Consider the following 23,714-nt stretch of genomic DNA (forward strand, 5'->3'; position numbering starts at 1 on the left):
GCTGACAGATTGGATAGTGGGCATGAGGAAAGGGACAGTGATATGATTTGGTGGTGTCGTCACCTAGATCTCATCTTGAATTGTAGCTCCCATAATCCCCACGTGTTGTGGGAGGGACCTGATGGGAAGTAATGGAATCATGAGGGTTGGTTTTTCCTGTGCTGTTCTCATGATAGTGAATAAGTCTCACGAGATCTGATGGTTTTATAAAGGGTAGTTCCCCTACACTCATGTTAAGAAAGACGTGTTTGCTTCCCTTTTACACCATATTTGTAAGTTTCCTGAGGTCTCCACAGCCATGCTAAACTGAGTCAATTAAACCCTCTTTCCTTTATAAATTACCCAGTGTTAGGTATGTCTTTATTAGCAGCGTGATAACAGACTAATACAGAAGGTGTTAGGAGCCAGGTATAAAAACGGGATAGATCATTGTGCCCCTGACTGAGATAGAGTACACTGAAACATGTCCAGGATGCGGAGATGGGAGACAGGTAGTAGAAGGTGGAAGGTGACTTTCACAATCAGTTTCTCTCCAGAGAGAAGACTGTTCTCTGGTCAAGTTTGTGCTTCTGGGAACAGCTCATCAAACGTCCTGCCAGCGGGCTTAGTACTGGAATTTGAATATGGGCTTCTCTTTTCATCAACCAGCTGTGTTGCTGTCAGCTTTTATCTCGGGCTGGACACTTTGGAGTGTTTAACTGAAAGCGATGAAAGGTAAGTCAGGCATGACCAGGCTGCTGCCATAATATCCAAGAAGTTGTATATTGTTAACCCAATTTGAGAGTTGTTTTTTATTAATGAATGTGTTTAAAGTACATTTATTTTCAAAACTCTGCCTATATTAAATTCTGTAATCCTGTTTCACGCTTTCTGGGTGTGCTTTTTCTGTTTTGTTTTTGCCACTTTGCTCTTTCATCTGGCTCAGCATTTGACCACATGGGCTATTTTTTTAAATAATTTTCTATGGGATTTTGGCATGTTGACAAACATGTAATTCTCCTAGGGATGAGTTTCAGATTTTTTAAAATGGCAGTCAAACCTATATTTAAGTAATTATCAAAATTAAGAATAAAACAATAACTTTGCATCTCCTCTTAGGGAGGATTACAGGTTTAATATGCAACATTTTATTTCTCTGTTCATCATGTTCCAGCCTCACAACACAGTCATCAAGCTAGAAATACGGAAGGCATCACTGAGCCCTTCTTACCCGTTTTACCCATCAGCCTATCCATGAATTACTTAATTCTATTTTCACACCTGAACATTTCTCACATCCATCCTGTTTTCTGCTGTAACTACTCCCTTCTATCCTGAGTCTTTGTTATTTCTTACCCAGACTTTGGCAATAGCCTTTCAATTAGTCTCCTTTTCTCTAGTACACCCTCTGAGAAGTAAACAGTGCTTCATGTTATGTGAGAATTTTCCTTACCCTACAAAAAACTCTTCAATGATGTCCTATCACCTCAGAATAAAGTGTCTACTTCAGAACATGGCACACACAGTTTTTGAAACTCACTCTTGTCCACTTTTCTGGCCCTGAGCTTCTTAACTCCCACCTTGGATTTCTTTGATCCAGAAACAAGAAACTGTGTATTTTCCCATAGAATATTATCTGCTTATTATTATATATTTCTCCATATTGTCCTGCTGTCTTGAATAGCTATGCTTTCCATCTCCCTACATCTAGTGCTTGGATATAATTCATGATTTACATCTCATATTGTCTTGGATGTCTGCTCCCATAGACACATTAAGCCCTTAACCAATACTTTGCCTTGCTTTGGTGCTACAACAAACCTACATTATGTCCATCACTGACTTTGCCATATATTAAATTATTATATTTTTATGTGCTTTTTCCAATAGACTTTTAGCCCCTTGAGGGAAAGGACTATATTTTGCTCTTTCTTATCAACATACTAAACAATATATATAACAACTTTCTAGCAATACATTAAGTGCTCAGTGTTATTAAACGTATTTTTGCTTCAAAACATGGCAAGACTATCTGAAAACTGCAAATTTTTTACAGCATAGGAAAATATTCTGCTGTGATTTTGTTGTTTCAGCTTCATTTGTTCTGCTTTCCTCTCTGGGGACCCCTATTATTCATATACTAGCTCTCTGCTCTTTGCTGTCCTATCTATTCTTTTCTTTCTTCATATTCATTCCTGTGACCTTTTTCTTCATTCCGATGTTTACCTATACAACACTGATTTGCTGTTTTTGCAGTGGAAGTTCTGTACTTTATTCTTTCTTATGCGGATTTAATTTTACTCCTTTCTTTCCCCCAGGATCTGTTTAGTGGGGTTTTTTGTTTTTGTGTTTTAATTTTATCTGGAGAGACACCACTTTGGTGGTAGAGACCAGCTGTTTTGTGTGACCTCTTGCAAATAATTTGCCCTAGCTGAGCTTCAGTTATCTCATCTGTAAAATGGACACAGTAAATGTGCCTACCTCATGGGTTTGTTGTCAGGATTAAATTGAATAAAATGTAAAAAGCACTTGAAACTAAGCATGTTATAACGTTGGAAGAAAGGACATACCACCCCACTGCTGATGTTTTCTTCCATTTAACCAGGCATCCAATAGAGAAGTACTTCCATCCCTCTCCTCTCCATCTTTTTTCCTCCCTTTCAGTTGCCTGAAGGATAGGTTAGGGATAAATTCTCATCCTCTTTTCTCTCTTCCTTTAGGAATTTCCTTGCCTACTTGAAGAGAACAGACATGTTTTCTTGATTGCTCTTGGTCAAAGTTTAACTTTTTAATAAATGTGTTACTCTGGTTTACTTACTGTTTCTTCCACTACCTTTTCCTTGGTTCAAACTCAGGTGGGGGAAAAAAAAAAGCAGTGCGTCTGTTGGGTCACCTTAAATTCCCAGTATCTGGTTTATTAGGCTGGGCATCTTAAAGAAAATAATTTGGAATGCATTCTGAGAGATAAAAATTATGTCTGGAGTTCGAGGCTTATGGCACAGCTGATGTGCATGGCTGTCAGCTGGGGAGGTGCTATGCTGGACAATGGCCACGTGGGAATTTTCCTTTATTTTTCACTATAGCTGTATATATTTAATACTTCAAGAGTAAATTCTGTAAATGCTTCTAAACTCTGAGTTTAATGCTTCAAAGAGTAAACTAGGCGTTCCAAAATGAGAAAAAATGATGGTTTGTTTCATGGGAACATAACCCTACTTTCTATTCCATGTTCAAATATTTGTTGTCTTTATTGTGTTGTTTATGGTTCTTGCTGACATTTGAATAACAATGAGTAAAGATGATATCTCATATAGCATACCTTGCTATATTGTTCTTTGGATATGCCTAACTCATAGTAGAGAATTTCTCTGAGCTTGAGGTAATCATTGATGCTTTATGCCTTGCTGACATGCTGGGGAATGGCTTAACCCATGGAGAATGCCAGATGCTTGATGGAAAAGCTTCTGTCAACTTGTACACTTGTTTTTCATGTGATTCATCAATTTAGGAGGTTTTTAGCAGTGCTATGTAGTTTTAAGCCTTTCTTCTTTTTATTGATGCAATTCTCATATCATAAAATTTTTTCAATTCAATGCATTTTATGCATTCACAAAGTTGTACACTCCTTACCACTAATTCTAAAACATCTCCATCAGCCCAGAAAGAAGTCCTTGTACCTACTGGCAGTCATTCCTAATTCACCCTGTCCCCAGCTGTGACAACCACTAATCTACTTGCTGTCCCTATGTAGTTTCCTATTTTAGACGTTTGACACAAATTGAATCATACAATATGTGGTCTTGTGTCTTCTTTCACTTAGCATAATATTTTTAGATTCATCTATGTTCTAGAATAAATCATGTCTTCATTCTTTTTTATGGCTGAATCATATTCAAATGTGTAAATATACAATATTTTGTTTATCCATTCATCAGACGTTTGAGGGAATTTTTGACTTTGGTTTGTCACTGCAACTTTTTTACCTAAGGACAAAGGGTTGTTTCTGTAGCAGTGGAACTATATACACCAGCTTCTAAGCCAAGCTTGTCCAATCCGTGGCCCTCTGGCCACATGTGGCCCAGGATGGCTTTCATTCAGCCCAAAACAAATATGTAAACGTTCTTAAAAGATTATGAGTTTGTGATTTTTATTTTTAGCTCATTAGCTATTATTAGTGTCAGTGTATTTTACGTGCAGCCCAAGACAATTCTTCCTCCAGTGTGGCTCAGGGAAGCCAAAAGATTGAGTGCTCCTGCCTAAGCAAAGCAACATATTACTTAGCAAACTTGAATAGGATGTACAGGTTCAGGAAAGGCACAGGGAACTAGGTAGATAATGGGAACCAGCCAAGTGCTGACAAAGTTGGTGGCCTGTGAGGATACTAACAAGCAAACTTTGGGGTCCAGTGGGTCCAGGCAACCTCACGTAGCCTAACGGTCCTGGTGAAGCTTGACCTCAAACTATATAGGTGCAGTGGGTTTGGTATTACAGGCTAATTTGCACACATTTGCTTGAATTTATGTAACAAAGATTGCTTCTTTTAACAAAATAACTGAGCTTTTCATATGCTTCTGAAACTAGCGAGGTTCTAGCTATATATTGTTAGGATCAGAACTAGCTTGATAGTCCTAGACCAGTTGCCAAATTCCATTCTGCATCCAGGGCCAAGGAAAGATCGTTAGTGGACTTTTCGTGTCTTTTCCAGAGACTGAAAAGTCATGCCCAATAGCTAGTATCAAGTCAGCTCTGGTCTGGTTTAATATAGTATATGTGAGAAGATTCCCCAGGAGATAACTCAAGTGTCTTCAGGTCAAAGAAATTTATAGCAAGAGGCAGTGGAAGAGTGTGGCATAGGATTACAGATGCTGTGTCACTAGATGTAACCCGCCCTCAATTCTGCACTCTGAAATGAAAATAAAATTGAAGAAGTTTAGAATATATTAACTGAAAAACAAATGCACCTCAAATAAGCCCTGGTGACTGGAAATGCTATTATTGCAAATTTCTGACTTTACTATAAGGTCTCAATACCTTAAATGCTACTTTCACAGAAAGGAGATGTTAGGAGAATATGGTAAATACATAATGCCAAAATCAGCTTCTATTGAGAATTTTTTTCCAATTGAGCTTACCACAGGACATAGATGAGCTAAAATTTGACGCATATATAAGGATCTCAGGAATTAAGGCATTTAAAATATATGAGAAATTCATAGTGAGCAGCTGGTGATATTGAAGTTCTCTGGAAATCTCTTCAAGTAGCAGATCTAGTTACTCGTGCAAGCATTGGTAGAGCAATTGGTAACAAGTGACCAGCATTAGCCAAAAATAACATCTTGTTAAAAAGTGTCTCCTTAGTTTTCCTATGAATTATAGGCAACTGAAATCAACTTTTTGACATCCTAGATGGTAGGAAATAGTGGGACACCAAGGGCGGAAGGGAGGCAGGATGTATTTGATTCAAAACAAATGGTTTACTGAAAGGGGTCCTAGAAAAATGTTTTACATTGAGATAGTTGCTCTAGGAGGCAGGAATTAGCTTGTTTTCATAATTCTATTATTTGAGATCAATGTTATGTTTTTATCTCCCACAATTAAAAAAAATGAAACACATAGGAAAATGGAATTGAACTAATACAAATCTGAAAGAATCTAGGCTTTATCTAGTACACGAGAATTATTCTAGCTTAAATTGAGCAGCATGATACATTTAGGAGAATACTGCAATATTAATCACCAACACATAGTATCAATGTCAGGCACTGCACTAACAATCTTATTTATATTCATTCATTTAATCTTCATACTAATATCAAGAATAAAATTTTCCTCATTTTATTGAGAAAAGCAGAGAAGCATTTAATTTTTACCAATCAAGCATATTTTATATCAATTAAGTGATAGAACAGATATTAAAACCCAGGTATCCTGACCCAAAAGTCCATGTTCTTCTTCACTCTACCATACTCCTTTCTCTAGGAGAAATTTCAAATTTAAATTTCTTTGGATTTGTTTCTCAATAGGAAAATTAAAAAAAAATTCCATCTTTATTTCGAGTTGTAAAATGCAAGGGGGTTTAATATTTGAAATTTAATTCCTTGCTCAGAATTTGAAATTGAAAAGTATGTTCAAATTTTAAAAATCTGTATATAATTTCTGTGTTTTTATTCTGCAGAACCTCTGATAGACTATGTTGGGAAACCTAGTTATGTCTAGTTTGGATAGAAAGATTATAGAAATTAAGCTTTGTGTACAGAATAGACTTTGACTTCATCAATTGGTGTATTTTTCAGAAGCATTTTAGTGCCTCATAGGGACAAAATTTCATATTTCCCACTGATAAACTCAGGAAAATACCCAAAAAACCATGTTTATTATTGGATGAGTGGTGTCATGAAGTATGAATATGACTTTCCCAACTGTTGACCTCTTCCTATAAGTGGAATGGTTACACCTCTGATCGCTTATGGGCATGATGGGGGTAACTGGGAAAAAGTGTATTACTAAGGTTCACTCTCCTATGGAGAATCACCAATACTTATAACACTGGCCTCCTTCCAGGCCTTCAGTCACTCCTATCTTTTGCGAAAAGGAGGCATGCACCTTGCTTATGAGTTAGGTATAAGGAGTTTGGCATGCTCATCCTACTCTCTTCCTTTTGCAAGTTGTCTGTTTAGAACTACCTCCCCCTTAACCCATTTATGCCTGAGGTTGCAATTTTTTGAATTTTTACATGAGTGAAAAATCAAACCTTGGTGATGACCTTGAGCAGTAGGATATAAATAACTCCCACACGCTTAGCATTCCAATAATGAAACACTGGGCATAAGTGGGTTAATTGCTCCATGTTTTCAGGTCTTCCTGGGCCTGCACCATTGACTAGGGAAGTCTAATTTTGAGATTCAGCATTAGTATTAGTACATCCTTGCCTGTAAAGGAAAGCTACACCCTCCGTTATCAGTTTTACCTGTAAGAAGCACAATATTTTGGCCTATTTGTATTAATATTAATACACGTATTTACATATTTTAACAATGAACTCAAACTTGAATGGAGAAGGAGGATGTTATTTGTTGGATCATCTCGAACTCTTCATAGTAATCAAACTAAATAGTGAGCATGATTCTTAGTATCTGCCTTAGTCAGTTCAGCTGCTGTAACAAGGTATCATAGACTGTGTGGTTTATAAAGAACAGAAATTTATGTATCACAGTTCTGGAGGCTGGAAGTTCAAGATCCGGGTATCAGCATGATCAGGTTCTGGTAAGGGACCTTTTCCAGGTTGCAGACTGCTATCCTCTCCCTGTGTGCTTACATACTGGAAGGTGCAGGAGAGCTCTTAGGTCACCTTCATAAAGGCACTCATCCCATTCATGAGGGAGGTAATTCATAACCTAATCACTTCCAAAAGTCTCCACCTCCTAAATGCCACTACATTGGAGATTAGGATTTAAACCCAAAGGATATATTCCGAGAAGACACAAACATTCAGTCCATTGCAGCATCATTTGTGTTGTTGGTATCATTGGTATAGTTGTTTGTCATCATCATCTCAGCTGGAACCTTTCATCCCAGTCTGTTTCCTTTTCATTTTAGCCCATTCATTCCTCATAAATCGTCTTTTGATTTCATGAACTTCTCATATATTTCTCGTATTTTCACAGAATTAGCTTCATGAATAATGGTTTACAGAATATTCTTATCTTTTATTTACGGTAATCTATACCAATGGTACCCTTTTACTTCTGAAACCTCATGTTCTTTTTCCATTATTTTTATATTTATAATAAAGCCTGAACTTTGCTTTTGTTATAATCTTTGAGCAGTGTCAGTTTTATCTATCACTGGTGTTTGTCTTAGAATATGCAGACTGTGTTTAGCTCTGACCTAAAAGTGGAAGATGAGGTGATGTGAGAATTTCTGGTGTAATTTCTAAGGAATTATTGGGAAGGAAAATTTGATGTGGCTCAGTTGGACGTGCATGGCGTTGTCACCACTCTAGAGAAACAGGATGGACCCCCATCCCAAATTTGCTTTGTATCTAGACTATTGATGCCACACTTGCAACAAGAGGATATAAAAAGACTTAACACTCACATAAAAAGGCTTTCTAGTGCAAGCAGGAAGCCCTCAAACAGATCTGAAAATGACTTGAGAGCCAGAAAATGCCCCATCCTTAGGCTCAAATTTTTTATTGTGGTTAGGGGGTTGGTCTTGGGTAAAGGTTCCCACACAAGGAAAAGGGATTATGTGATTTGAACCTCCCTCTGGAGACAAAGGAGGGAGTGCCAGGGCTTTTTTTTTTTTTTTTTTTTTTAATCAGCTTGCCCAGATATGGGGCAGAAGGGAAAAAGAAAGGATAAGGCTTTAAAACTGTCAGTAGTTGCAGCCAGACTTTTTAACCAATGGGATTGTCCACTGTTTCCATGTCCTAACTTTTACATGGTAGATGTTCATCTTGCACACTATAATAGAGAAAGTAATTTTACTGTTTATTTAAGCATAATCCATGCAAGGTTATACTGATGAGATTCAAAAGCTGTCATCATCAAAACAACAGTCGAAAAAAAGAACTGGGTGAGGTGGAATTTTTGGACAGAAGTTATGCTTAAAACTCTTATTTTGTGGGAAGGAAGAGAGATATGGAATAGCCTAGGACTCATGTTCGAGATACATAAAATAAATAACTTTGTTAAAATGTAAGAATAATCATTAAACAATAGAAATAGCATGCATAACTTTCAAATCAACCTGGAGAAGAAAAATGAATTAAGAAAGTCAGTCAGGGAAACTGGAGGAAAAGAGGAGAGAAAAAAGATAAATGGAGAATACAAATAAGATGACAGAAAAATAACAGATGTATGCAAAAAAAAATCCCACACTTTTATTGTAATTTTATCTGTGAATAAGCAAAATCTACTCAAAGGAGAAATTTGTACTTATGTTGACAGGGAGACATGTCCAATGTTACTGACTGCATCGTTGTTTGTAATAGCTGAACATTCTAACAAACTTAAATGCCCATAAGTGTGGAAATGGATCAATAAATTACAGTATATGCATACCATGAAATACTGTGCAACAATTAAAATTAATGAACAAGATCTACATGTATAAATTAGATAGATTCCAGAAATAATGAAGAGTAAGAAAATAAACAGCTAGTAGAATGATGCATACATTATTGCCACTCTTACTTTTAATTAAGAGTTAATTTAATAACCATAAATACTATATAGCTTTTAACGGATAGACTATGTGTCCTAGAAGTATAAAAAATACAAGCAGGAATAATGCACACAAACTTCAGGATAATAGTTATCTCTGGTGGTGGGGGTGAAGAGAGGGAAGAAGGAAATTAGAAAATTATTTAACAGGATTCCTAATACTTGGGAGTTTTTTGCATTTTTAATAACCAGAAGCAAATATGGCAGCAGGTTAAAATAATTTGTACACGGATGTTTTCATGTTACTCTCTATTTTTTTACCCACAAGAAAACATTACATACTTGACTTTGTATAAATCTAAGATATTTCCTATAACACAAAAATGTTTTTTAAAATATGAACGGGATGATAAAATTAAGGCAAGAAAAGGGGTGGTGAAGAGCTACTGGGGAAGGATATACAGGAAGTGAAGTTAAAAGAGGGCAGCATGTGGTGCCCTGGCCTTTATTACATGTGAATGAATGGATCCAAGGAGCTGGAAGAATTGGACTTCCATTGTAATGAGTGGAACTGAAAAGAAAAAGGGAATAGGAAGAGGCAGACATATAGACTTGGCTCATTTGTAGAATGAGAAGTTTCCCATCCAATGTGTTCTATTTTCTAGATAAATCTGAAGCTCAGGTTGACTACTTGAAGATTGAGAAAGGTAACAGAATGTGGAGGTCAAGGTGGTTAGAAATTTGAAGACAAGACAGGAAGTTTGAAATGGTTGCTGGGGGCAATGAGAGTGAGAACTGAATGGGTAAACAAGCAGTTATGTTTGTATGGTGCGCATGAGTCTAACCCTCTATTTTTAGCATTCCCAGTTGACCTGGGTGTAATTTGCTGAGCTGTTATCAGCAGCCCAGACTTAGACATAGAACTGTACAAATTTCTACAGTTAGAGTCAATCACAGTTGAGATTTTGCCAGCCACATATGATAATCACAAGTTAGTTTAGCGTATTGACAAGAAAATAGCTAAAGTAATAGATCAAGGAACTTAATCTGGATAGAGAGGAAACTAAAAATGTAAGAGGGAGGACAAAAAGACAATAGTAAAACAGAAAAATATAAATTAAAATGAATTTTCACAATCTCTCTCCTGAACAACCACTATTACACTTTGGTGTATTTTCTCTGAGTCCTTAAAAGTTATTTACATATATATTTGTGTGTGTGTATATATATATATATATATATATATATGTATATAATTTATATATATATTATTTATATACATATATATGAAAAGAAAGACACAGATATATGTATGTGTACATATATACAAATACATATACACATACACACTCACATATATACCAAATACATGTTTATTTTGTAAGAAAAAAAGAATATTATACTATAGCTAATACTTTATACCTTCTAAAATTGTATGTGACTATTCTTCCAAGTTGATATTCAACTAGCATTGATTTAATGAACATATAATATTGCATTTGAGGGAAGCAAAATAATTTATTTAACTTATGTTCTATAAGTTAAATTATCGATGGCATTGTTATCAATAATAAAAATAATCTAAATTATCTAATGCATTTATGTTATCAGTTGTTTGCTATCATTAAATACTGTTTTAATAATCAATTTGAGAATCAATCTTTCATATAACTGAATTACTTTGTTAGAATACGTTTCTAAATGTAGAATTATATCAAAGGATTAGCACATCTTAACTACAAATTGTGCTCTAGGAAGTTTTTAAGAAAGTATAAACACACACATATATATATATTTGGTATTTTCAAATATATATATATTTAGTATTTTCAAATATATATATATATTTGGTATTTTCAAATATATATATATATTTGGTATTTTCAAATATATATATATATTTGGTATTTTCAAATATATATATATATTTGGTATTTTCAAATATATATATATATTTGGTATTTTCAAATATATATATATATTTGATAAATTGCCTTTGAAAATTCTTCTTTAGGACTCTCTAGGAGAGAAAGGTTTATAGTACCTCAGAGTACAAGTGCTGGGACCAATAAGTGACTTTTTCTCTATTCCTTCAGAAACAGAGTCAGATATCACAAGGAAAAATGAACACTGAACTTACACTTAATTCAGTTCCAAAATTCCAGTCTATTAAACATCCTGAGACTCAACACAACAAGGAACAATCAGTTCACATTTCCTCCCTTGGTTCAATTCTTTATTTTTGAGCATGATACAATATTCTTTCTGCTACCCAAGTCAATCACTGTAGTTATTTTCCCTCCTGCCTGTCAACATCTAGCCAGTTTTCCTGAGCACACAAGCCATTCATCTAGCAAAAATATATTGGGCTGACCATGCAACAAGCATTTTGCAAGGTTTGGGAAATAACGAGATGTTCAATTATACAAAATGTATACTCTTCTTCAATATATCTACAGAATTTATTATGTGTACTGCTCTTTGAACCTTCAAACACACAAGCGGTAGCAGGTAGATCAGGTGTCCCAGAAAACAGATTCCAAGTTGCAGATTTGTGTGCAGGTGGTTTATTGGGGAGTGCTCTCAGGAAAAACAAGTATCACCAAGGAAGGAAAGTAAAATTGGGCACAGGGCTATGTTGAATGGTGATGCATTGTAACAGGGACACTAGCCAGTCCCACAGAGAGAGCTCTATAGCTAGAATAGCCCTTCAGAGCTGTACTCAATGGAGGCAAGGGGGCTGGGACTCTGCATCTCTCCATAGAGCAGTCATTGAATTTATATTGCCCCTAGAGAGACAGAGTAACTTTGAACAAGGCAACTACCTTAGGCCAAGGACAACTCTTGTGGAATACTCATCTGTGAGCAATCAGAGGGCAACACTCTTGAGAAACGGATACCTAGGCCCTAAAGAGGCAGAATCTGAGAAGCCATGCTAACTTGGATTAGTGAGCTGAGCTCTGGTTCTTGAAGAGAATCAGGAAGAACAGCTATTAGGTGTGGGCTTAATACCTGGGCGATGGGTTGATCTGTGAAGCAAACTACCATGGCACACATTTACTTATGTAACAAACCTGTGCATCCTGCACATGTACCTGGAACTTAAAAATTGATTTTAAAAAATGCTTTGGGCTCAAACTATAAAAAGAAACCACCATATATACATATATAAAGAACTTGCTTATATATGAGGCTTATATCATCAATAGAATTGTAAACTCTTGACAACTACAAAAGGTATGTTAAACTTCTCCTGTTTATTCATAAGTCTAGCATAATGTTTCCTAAGTATTAGGTGCTCAATAATACCTGCTGTTTAATTTGACAAAATCCTGCCTCTTAGTTTTATGAAGCACTATCTGTCCCCACATTCACTTTCTCACCTATAGCTGCCATATTAGTCTAAGCATTCATAATTTCTTGCCTGGACTATTGCTTAAATCGTATAAATAATTCTTACATTTTACCTCTTTGATAAAATCTCTCTGGTATAACAGCAATATGGTGGACCGTATCTTTGTGGTTAATCAGTGTGGTTACTGAACTTTAAACATAATATCTTATAGTGAAGCCATGTATTAAATATGAACTTTCTCCTCTTGTATGACCTACATGTTTACATGGTTTGGTTTTATGCATCTGATGCAAGACCTGTGTTCGCTAACCTTCTTTGTTTAGCACTGATGTACAAACATGTGGTCTTCTAGATGAATAGTTTACAATGTGCTTCTGTAAAGTCTCAGGGTAAAAGCTGAGAGAGACCAGATAAAGCTGAAGCAACAGATATTAGAGGCAACAACCATATAAGTATTCTGGCCCAAGTCTGATCACAGGCATGGCCCTTAGGGACCAACCCTACTGCTTTCCTATAATTTTCTTCTTAAAATCCTAGTTCTTCAGCTTTTCTCCCCAAAGATCAGAAGTCACAGCTGTGTCAGGTCTCTGTTAATAGGGAAGATGATACTTAGAAAACCCAAAGAGGGGTACATGAGCTGCCATCCAGGAGGCAGATGAGTCAGGGTATGTGTGGAATCCAATGTACACTCTGACTTGACTCTGCAAAAATTCAAAGTTTTAACCATTTCTCTATGTTCCAAGCATTTATATGTTTGGAGACACAGCATATAAATTTTCCATCATCTGATCAAATAAAATTGCTACATTCATTGTATTTGTTTCTGTCTTTCTCTCATTTTATCTTCCTCCATTCATTCTTTTAAGATACCCCTTGCCTGTTATGAACCAGACACCATATCAATTGCAATACAATCAACATCTCAATGTTGACATCTATCCTTATTCATGATTATTCCAATTATACAGTAATTGAGGCTCAAAGAGATTTTGGGTTTTACCAAAGGTCACATTTCTAGTAAGTTAAAGAAGTGAAAAAGTATAGAATAGTTCATACTTTTGCCAGTGCCCCATCCTGTCTGTCCACAGACATCTGGAAGGGAAATTATCTTTGTGGTCCAAAAATATAAACGAAGTATGTGCCCAGTTGTTTGGCACTCTAGGGACCTGCTTTAGATCTGCCCACTGTAGAATCTGCCTGCTCCATCAGGGCAGAAGCCTGCTAAGTGCGTGTCCTTGGGTTGGCGGGTGAGAAAGAGGAAGCCCTATCTGGAACAAAGCAATGTAATAACAATATCAGACATGAATTGCACCTTACACATGTTCCATTATAGATATCTGCCACAGACAACGCTGACTTCTTAAAAAATATCACAAGTGGGTGACCGCTATTATACAAACTCTGTGAAATGGAATGACTAATCTATAAACATAAGCATGAGATTGAATAAAATATATATAAAGAAATACATGTGATATTAATTTAGCATAGACAGTACCATATCCCATAGACCTTCTTGCACAATGCAGTGACACACCACTGTGTTATTAATGCTTTGGAAAAATTTATTTATTCTATTCCATTAGTGTATTTTAACAAACATTGCTCTGGGACAGTATGCCTGCCAATTTATGTTTATGAGACTGTCAACATAATTTACATGCAGACAAAAATATGATACAATATTGCCAATGCAGAATCGCCTTGTCAAATGATATTGTCACAAAAAAATGAAACAGTACCCCAGCTGAGGAACCAAGCATATTCATCACTGTTGGCTGCACAGAATTTGAGGTGACACACTGAAATACATTTAATGCCTTTTTTTTCATGCATCAAATGAATAAAAAGTGAATGAATGAGGTACTTCTGACTGCCATATACTGTGCAAAAGCAAATAGATTTCTTGTTTCCCTCAGAAAAAAAATAAAAATAATACATGGGTTCCCAAAATAGTTGACAGAATTATATTTATTATTCATTTGGAAAACTGAGTATGCTACAAAAATCACGAATGGTTCTAAAGTGTTTGGCTGCAATGATTGAGACTGTTGTGAAAGGAGATGATGGCAAACTTAGAGTTCCTAATCCACCCAGGATGAAGAGCAGGTGCAGTGTGGAACAATGGTAGTTATTTGGCCTAGGACCTTGTGCTAAATAATACAAGAGATTTTAATCAGATTGCTTTTTCTAGAAGGTGAATAATTAGATATATGGACTTGTCTTTTCTCCACTTTAACTACTCCAACTCTAAGGGCATGGTTTCTGGACACTGGTGGGTTCAAGTCCTGGTTTGAGCTGTATATAACTGAGCTTCAGTAGTATGTGAATGCTTCAGTGAAAAGGTTTTCCAATTTTCCCTGTGCTGATGGCTTGTAAGCTCCAGAGATTTCACTGGCCAGGAGAACACCCAGCTTGGTTCCAGGGAGGCCATCTGGGAAGAACACAGAGCTTTACCAGTCTTGAAGGATTTGTTCTCCAGGTACTGCCTTTGCTCACTGATGAAAGGCCCTCTGTGCTGGAGGTGTCTTCCTTGCTCTGGGCCATATCATCAAAGGTGAGGCAAGTATACCTATGGCCTGTCTGCCACAAGTGTGCTTGGTACAAAGGGACCAAGCACCCTTGTTCTCACCATGGTCCCTGTCTCACAGGAATTCCCAAGTAAGAGCATAATGGCTCTAGTAAACTTCCTGTTGTTAGAACATACGTGCTTAGAAATTATGTTTTTAAGAGGAGAAAAAAGAAATATCCTGGGTTCAGGAACAATGAAAGGAGTTCACGTTCAATGTTCACAATCTGCATGGTGCCGGATTAGCAGCAAATTAAGGACCCTGAATTCTTTCCTGAAACTTTAGTTTAACAAACAGAAATGTGTGAGTAACAAAAGACGACTGGAGGAACGCTTTGTGTAGGGGTAGGGAAAACATGCACGACTTGAGTCTGAAGCCCTACTCTGCTACATACTTCACAGGAGACACTCTGATCCTTAGTTTCTTCATACATAGAATAGGACTAATAGTTACCTCGCAGCTTTGTTGTGACAATAGGAAATTGTCAACTCACATGAAATGCCTAATGTTCAGCCATTTTCTATGTACAAAAAAAAAAAAAACTGGCAATAGTATGTAATTCACCTAGCATGATCCCAAGCATATAATAAATGCTTACTGGATACTGGTTTACTAAACATAACATGTTAAAAGTTGAAGAAGCTATGCAAAAGAAAAAAGTTAATGCATTAATATATTACTACTACTGCTGCTACCACTATTACTATCACTAGCCTGCTGATCTTCGTCAATGATATTTGAAATGGAATCTTAAACATAACATTCCAAATGTCTCAGTACCACGTAAGGCATGTGATGAAACATGAGATAGCCTATCTCAATATGGATTTCAATTTCTGTAGCATATATATAGAACCTTGCCTCTTTATCTTTAGGTTCCATGAACATATGAATTCCTATGAGAAAACATTTTTCCTGAAATTGACCTCTACTTCAAGACATTGAAAACCCTGTTTAAGCTGATGCCTCCCATTAGGTAGAACGGAACTTGTCATTTTGCATTTTACACTCTCATTGAGTGTATTGTCCAAACAGCAGCTGGCTTCTGCAATTCACACTAGAATTTTACTGTGAATTAACAGCTGGACAGAATAAATGGTGGCAGGATGATGTGGGTGCCTAACACACCGTTAGAGGTGAAGGGACAGACAGAGCTTCTGAGAGTGAGAGTTCCAAAGCCCAAATGCATATCCAATTCATTAGTTAAGGGGGAGAGGAAAAGGGCAGAGCATGAAGAAGAAAAGTAATGAAAGAAAGAGACATTGATACAGGGAGTAGATAAAGGAAGGAGCGATAATATAACGGAGAAAAATTACTGTAGAAGAATAAGATGATGCATCCTTAAGAGTAGCCCACACCTGCTGGGTCTGAGAGAGGAAAGTGTTTGCATTAGGCACCAATTGGAATGAATTATATGACACTTTTTCTTTGGCCAGAAAAATTTCTTTCTGACCCCAGCTGGTGATCAGATGGTGCCCTGGAGAATGAAGATGACTATCTCTTGTCATTTTGATCTCTGCATTGAATATTACCATTTCTATCCTTACCAGAGATTTAAATCCATTTTAAAGAAACTGTATTAATCAACTTATCTGAATAATAACTTGCAGCCTAATGTATATGGGATATTTTGGGGTGACAAAGGCAGAATTTAAAACAAAGAAAAAATACTTTTTCATGCCCCACTGGCATGACAAATTAAATTATATTTTATCTGGTTTTAATTGCACAGAGTGATACACATATTGGTCAAAACCACTACTGAATTTGATAAATCATTGGGTCTGGAATTTTTCACTAAAAATGCAAATAGATTCAGATGATTTGCTCCAAGCATATTTGCACCTAAATCAGAAAAGTTATAGTCTCCAGAAAGACCATTGAAATGTAGAGTCAGATATAAGCTCAGCTGAAATAATTTTAGCATCAGATGTTAACAGCCAAATAAACTATGTAAAATCATATGAACTTTTTAAAGCCAATGCAAATATGTCAAGACTAAAAAATGTCTGTGAGTGAGAGAACTTTCACACAGCCTTCACTATATCAGTCAATGGCCTTAAATTGTGGCTTTCTATATTATCTGGAGCTCTGGCCTTAGAACAGAAAGTGGAATCACAAATGAGATACACATTTCATAGTGGTCCTACCTACCATTATATTGACGACTAGAATCAGTGTGTTCCTAAAAGGTACTATTGCACTATTGGTGGGTGGCTCAGATGAGAGTTTTGACACACAGACCAAAATGAGTTTATATAGAGGTTTACATAAAGTCTATGCTATAAAATTTCTTTTAAAATAAATTTATGTAAATACAAATTATTTAAAGAAAAATATTAAATTTATTGCATGTTAATATGTCAAAATATGTCAAAAATTGTGTGAAAATTGTGACTTTGGTCCCTGAATGATTAAAGTTTGCCAAACAGGAGTTTAGATGAAGGCAGAAGTGGCTGTTGGCCAAATCTCCAGATGGTTCAAATCTAAGAGGGATGGAGCCAAAGTTTGATAAGGGAGCCTTGATGGAGGGGGGAGCAGTAGGCTGAAATTAACAAGAATAAATTAAAATAGTATAAATGCAATTTTGTATATTTTAGCTATGAAACAACATCAGAACAAGTATGAGGTCATGGGGCCTCTCTTTACTACAGTTTATATGAAAATAATTTATTAATATTATAAAGGTCTTGTCATCATGCTGGTCTTCACAGTGTATAAACTGTATCTGTCTAACTTTCTACTTTCACCTTTTATCAGTATAGCTCAATACAAGTCAGAGTCAAGAACTTCCTGGAAGCATAATTTAGGATCTAAATAGAAGAACAGAATGGAGAGAAGGGCAGTGTTTGTCCTACTCCAAAAGGAGAGACAGGAAAATAAAATCAAGCCCTCTCATTTCAATGATATGTTTGATATTGGTGGTAAGACAAAATAAAATGTTTTTAGTTCCCCAACCTTTCATAACACGGAATCTTCTTTTCTCCTATACTTCTCTCTTTTTGTCTGTGTAATCTTGGAATTTATAAATATGTCATTTTTAATATATCATTGATCTGACAAAGTTTTTTAAAATTGACTTAGTTTTATAACTAGTTATAAAATATTTTTACTTTTATTAGAAATGGGTTTTCTACCACCTCTTTATAACATCTGCATTTCTAACTTTTGGCTTCTATGTCTTCTTCATCTCCTTATCAGAAGGCTCTATCTTCAAGAGCATGTGTATGTGCACACAGACACGTGTATGTTTTGAGTGTACTTGGCTGATAGAAGATCTGAGCCTTAGCATATCTAAAAATGTTTTCCTATACCTTTCTACATAAAACAAAAATCAAGGAGTCTTGGTAAAATTATCTCAGTTTACAAAAATGTTTCTTCAAAATCCTATCAATTCTCATCTATTATCATCTGACTGTTGGTGTTAAAGAGCAAAAATTCAATAATTTCATTACTTTAAGACACTATATTTCTAGTTTTGTCTTTTCCCCACTAACGAATTCAAATTTTTGATAGTAAGTTTGTAGGTATTTTATTTAGCTGATCATGCCTGTAATGTTGTGAGACTCTTCAATCTACATAGGTCTTTCTTCAGTTGAAAAAAATATGTTTGTATTTTCCCCTCCCTGCTACCTGTTTGGTAATTAATTCGCCTTGTGTTGCCATTCCCTGCCCACTATATTTATCATGTTTTTTTTAATTTTGTTACCCTATGGCTTTGCATTTTGAGATTTATATATTTATTTATTGATGGAGTCTCACTCTGTCACCCAGGCTGGAGTGCAGTGATGCGATCTTTGCTCACTGCAACCTCCACTTCCCGGGTTCAAGCCATTCTGGTGCCCCAGCCTCCCGAGAAGCTGGGATTACAGGTGCGTGCCATCATGCCAGGCTAATTTTTGTATTTTTTTTTTCCAGTAGTGATGAGGTTTCACCATGTTGGCCAGGCAGGTCTCAAACTCCTGACTTCAAGTGATCTGCCCGCCTCAGCCTCCCAAAGTGCTGGGATTACAGGCGTGAGCCACCATGCCAAGCCACATTTTGAGATATCTAAATTGTTTTTCTACATGACAGATTAAATTACTGCGTCATCACACCTATCTCCTCTGCCTCATCACCCTCTTTGTGCTCTTAGACTTCCTGAGACCCTCCCTCATCTGTCTTTTCATAAGATGTTACCTGTTACCTCTCCAGCACATCACATTACTCCCTCTCCTTGTAGTTTTAATTTCTGTTTTATAAAGAACAATCTCTCACTCTAAGGAGAAAGACAGTTTCCTACAATTTTCTTCTGGAACTTAGAATACAATATTTTCAGAAATCTTCCCTAGCTTCTCCTGTGTCTGAAGTAGTTTATTCTGGCCGCATAAAGAATCTTCCTCACCCACACAATTCCTCCTCTTCTCCTCATCCTTGAGCCAGTCAAGAATAATTCACAGCCATTATTTGTCAACAGAATATGCCGCTTGTCTCCTTTCACCAAATTTATCATTGCCTATTTTATATCGAGGGAAAGGAAGTACTACCATTGCAACTGTATTAAAATTAAAAAAAATAAAAATTAGAAAAAATTAAAAACACTTAAGGATTGCATTAGTCCATTTTTTAAACTGCTATAAAGAACTGCCCAAGACTGGGTAATTTATAAATGAAAGAGGTTTAACTGACTCACAGTTCAGCATGGCTGGGGAGGCCTCAGGAAACTTACAATCATGGCAGAAGGCTGAACGGGAAGCAAGACACCCTCCTCGCAAGGTGAAAGGAGGAAGTGCCAAGCAAAGGGAGATAGCTCCTTATAAAACTATCAGATCTCATGAGAACTCACTCACTATCACGAGAACAGCATGGAGGAAACTGCCTCCATGATTCAATTACCTCCACCTGGTCTCTCCCTTGACATGTGGGGATTATGGGAATTACAATTCAAGATGAGACTCAGGTGGGAACACAAAGCCTAACCATATCAAAGATCAAACTTGATACATCTTTCTTGCTATATTCTGGTACATTAGCAAGTCCTGTGGGTTTAACCCTGTAAATATATCATTAATATCTTCATTTCTGTCCTGCTATCATATTAGTCTAAGGCACTATGATTTCTTATTTGAACTCTCTAGAGAGTCTCCTAATTTGTTTTTCTATATCTACTCTTCTCTTGCGCAAAACAACCTTTTAAAACTGCAAATGAACTTACGGCTCCCCAGGTGAAAATTCTTCAAGAACTTGCCATTGTTCTTAGGATGAAAAATCAATTAACTTCACATCATCTACAGGATTCTTTATATTCTAGCACTTGTTCCAATCACCAGACCCATCTGGTGCTCTCCTGGTCTGAGCTTTTCCCAGGCTCCTAAACAGAACCTGTTCCTTTCTGCCACAGGATCTTTGCATTTAGAGTTTCTTCTGCCAGGAAGCTCCCTACCTCCACCCTATACAAAACACCTTATTAACACACAAACTCCAGTCTGTCAGTTCAAATGACATCCTTTGGGGAAGACTTCCTTGAGATTCTAGGTAAGAATCAATGCCCCTCTTACCTATTCCTAGACTACACTCTCATTTTCCTTTATAGTACATTTCACAGTGTCAACTATACTTCTGCCATTATTTCACTGCCAGTGTCTTTCATCTCATTAAAAACTCTATGCCATAGTGACTGTTTCTGTTTCAATCAACATTTGTTGAATTCATCATTGAATCTCTGTGTCCTCTTCCCAAAGATGCAGTGATGCAGTTGGAAAACAGGTTAAAGTGCAGAATTCCTGATTCAATCCCATATTTCAAGTAGGCTTTTAGCAAATTCTTTCATTCTCTATTGAAATGGCATCTGATGTTTGAAAAATTGCACTTCCTATCATACATTAGAAACAAGGTTCTTCAGCCGTGCCCACCATGACTTCTATCTAAGGACTCATGTTCAGAATGTTGGCTCCACCAGGTTACTGCCCCAAACCCTCCAGTCAATTTCGGATCTAGCTGAGACTTATATCAAAAGTCACCTCCCTGCTATTGAGAAACTGGCCTCTTCAATTCACTGTATTATATCTCCCTGTTTTATTTTCTTCTTCATAACTAACAATCTATTGGTATTATTTGTCTGGCCCCTCCACAGATTTCTTTAGCATAAGGACCCTACCTCTGTTGTTTCCACTGCATTCAGTCACAAAGTACAAATGGATAAAACCAGACTAGAATAAGAGATATGGGATCATCATAACATCATCAACAAAACCTGGCTTAATTTGAGGCTGCTTTGCACTCTCTTTGCTTTCCTCTAACCATGCTAATATTAACAAAGAGAAGCCTTTTTCCAGTGCATTTATACCGTCCTACACAGACCCAGACATGGGCCCAGGCTAAGATATATTCATGGAATTATGTTTGCAAGGTGAAGAAAGTGACAAGAAGAGGGAGACTTTCTCTGATCTATTCATTATTTTTCCCTTCAAGGCACCAGGGGAGCCAGAAGAGCAGAAGAGGTGACAGCTGATCAGAAAGAGCCTGGCGCTGCAGCCTGGGCAACCTGTCACAGAAAGGTACTGCAGCTTCAGGCCTCAGAGCTGTCCAGAATCACTCTCATGAACATGTCTGGGAAAGAAGTTATGAAGTAGAGGCAAGAGTGTGTTACAGGTAGGAGTCTTTTTAGGGGAGCAATAGGATTGTCCTCTTCTTAGAAATAGATCTTTTTGGCCATGATCCCTTCTTTCTCCTACCAGAACTGTTTAATCCCATTGCCTGAACCTTCCAGCCTGGAGATTATCCATCATGTGACTAAGAATGAGAAGACACCTGTACAGATACACGATTTGCCTCTCAGCTGTTTCTATAAGAAGCCTGAGCCATTAAGGTAGTCTTAGGGCAAGAATGACCTAGAAAAGATGGAATATAAGCTCAAGACAATAAGATGGGGGCCTAGTCAAACACCCTTCCTTATGTGAACTAGGAATCTTGGTTATAGCCCAAGTTTTTCCTTCTTCTCCGAACCCAGGTGATGGTTTTGGTTTAAGAGCCTCATCTATAAGAAATTCCATATCAAAATTATTGCAGGGAGAATAGACCTCTTCCATTACCTAGAAGAAAAGTTAGTACTTTCCCCTATTTCTTCTCTTTTCTTTCTTTTGTACTTCCTATTACTTTTGGTGCTGTAGAAAGATTTCTCTGTCCAAAAAGATGTGAAATACTCCAGACATATTGCACCAAGGGTCTGTGTATGTAGCACAAATCAACTTGCCTTGAGCTTCTCTGATATATAGCCAATGTTTTAATGTTCCTATTTACGCCGATCCATAATACATCTTCATGGTGTTGGCCTAATCACAAATGACAAGGGTGGAAAATGTAATAAAGACAGGGGCACATTAATCTACTTTGTATGAAAATGTGGAAAGGTAATCCAATTTTGAACTGCTTGCTCTTACAAAATATATATAAGTTTGTACGATTTCTGCATCTTAGTTGGGGAGATGGTAGTCAGTCCTAAAGAGCTATATTTCAGGTAAAGAGTCCTCAGTCCCTTACAGGTATGCACACAGGTAGTGGCCCATACTGAGAAATAGAGGTGGGGACTCTGGGGAGTGAGTTGCCTGATGGTCTATTGGAAGCCTCTATATCTGGCAATATTCAGAGGTGTTCATTCCTGTGGGTCTTAGAGAGAGATTCCAATGTTAGGGATGCTATTGTGTCTTCCCCTGCATAGCCCCTAAGGCTAGTTCATATGAAAAGTAAATCTGACTCTGCTCCCTAAAAACAAAGATGAAAAATCCATAGAAGGGAGGTAGATTCAGCTAGAAAGTGTATTTCTAGCAGGGGAGTTGGTGTGAGGGAGAAAATAGTTATGATGAAGTCAGGCTTGTCTTAAACCACATCTGGTATCATTCCAACCACTGTGTGTGTCTGCACTTGTGGGTTGTCTGCATGGCATGCATGAGTGTTGATGCATCTGCAGTGCTCTCACCCAGCAGAGAAGCATAAGAGAAATGTGAGCTCTGGACTTAAAGAGCGCTGAGTGTTAATCTCACCTTCTATTTGCTCTGCGACATGACCAGTAGTCCAACTCCTCTGAATCCCAGTTTCTTTTTCAGTAAAATAGAGATTGTACTAGTTATCTCTTAGGATTAGTAGAAATACAGGACCCAGAAATTCTATTCTTAGATATCTACCCAAGATAAATAAAAACAAAACATAGGCAAATGTGTACAAAAACTTGTACATGGATATTCATAGCAACATTATTCACTATAGATAAAAGGTGGAAACAACTCAAATGTCTATCAACTGACAAATGCATAAACAAAATGTGGCTTATTATTGAAATAAACAATGGAAAATTATTCAGCCATTAAAAGGAATGAAGTACTGACGCACGCTACAGCATGAATTTGCCTTTAAAACATTATGCTAAGTGAAAGAATCTTGTCACAAAAGACCACATATATGATCCCTTTGTATGAAATGTCCAGAAAACAGAAAGATGTAGTGACAGAAATGAGATTCATGGTTGGCCTAAATTTTTTCAGTAAAAGCAGCTTTCTTTCCTGTTTGAGGAGGTTCGTTTCTTCTTTCTTGTGAACTTATAATGGTTTTCCTGCCATGTTCTTGCCTTACAAGGGCTTCTGATTCTCCTAAGGACATATCTCCACCACG

At 36.8% G+C, this 23,714-nt stretch overlaps 1 long non-coding RNA gene across 1 annotated transcript; it reads left to right on the forward strand.

Moving 5' to 3' along the window:
* The first annotated feature begins 213 nt into the window (after positions 1-213).
* Positions 214-23,411, forward strand: LOC129030548 (uncharacterized). The gene is made up of 3 exons (XR_008500698.1): positions 214-272; positions 537-714; positions 21,522-23,411. It is a non-coding gene; the product is annotated as an uncharacterized LOC129030548 (long non-coding RNA).
* Positions 23,412-23,714: the final 303 nt, after the last annotated feature.

The sequence above is a fragment of the Pongo pygmaeus genome, chromosome 12 (genome assembly GCF_028885625.2).
Source record: "Pongo pygmaeus isolate AG05252 chromosome 12, NHGRI_mPonPyg2-v2.0_pri, whole genome shotgun sequence".
Classification (NCBI taxonomy): Eukaryota; Metazoa; Chordata; class Mammalia; order Primates; family Hominidae; genus Pongo; species Pongo pygmaeus.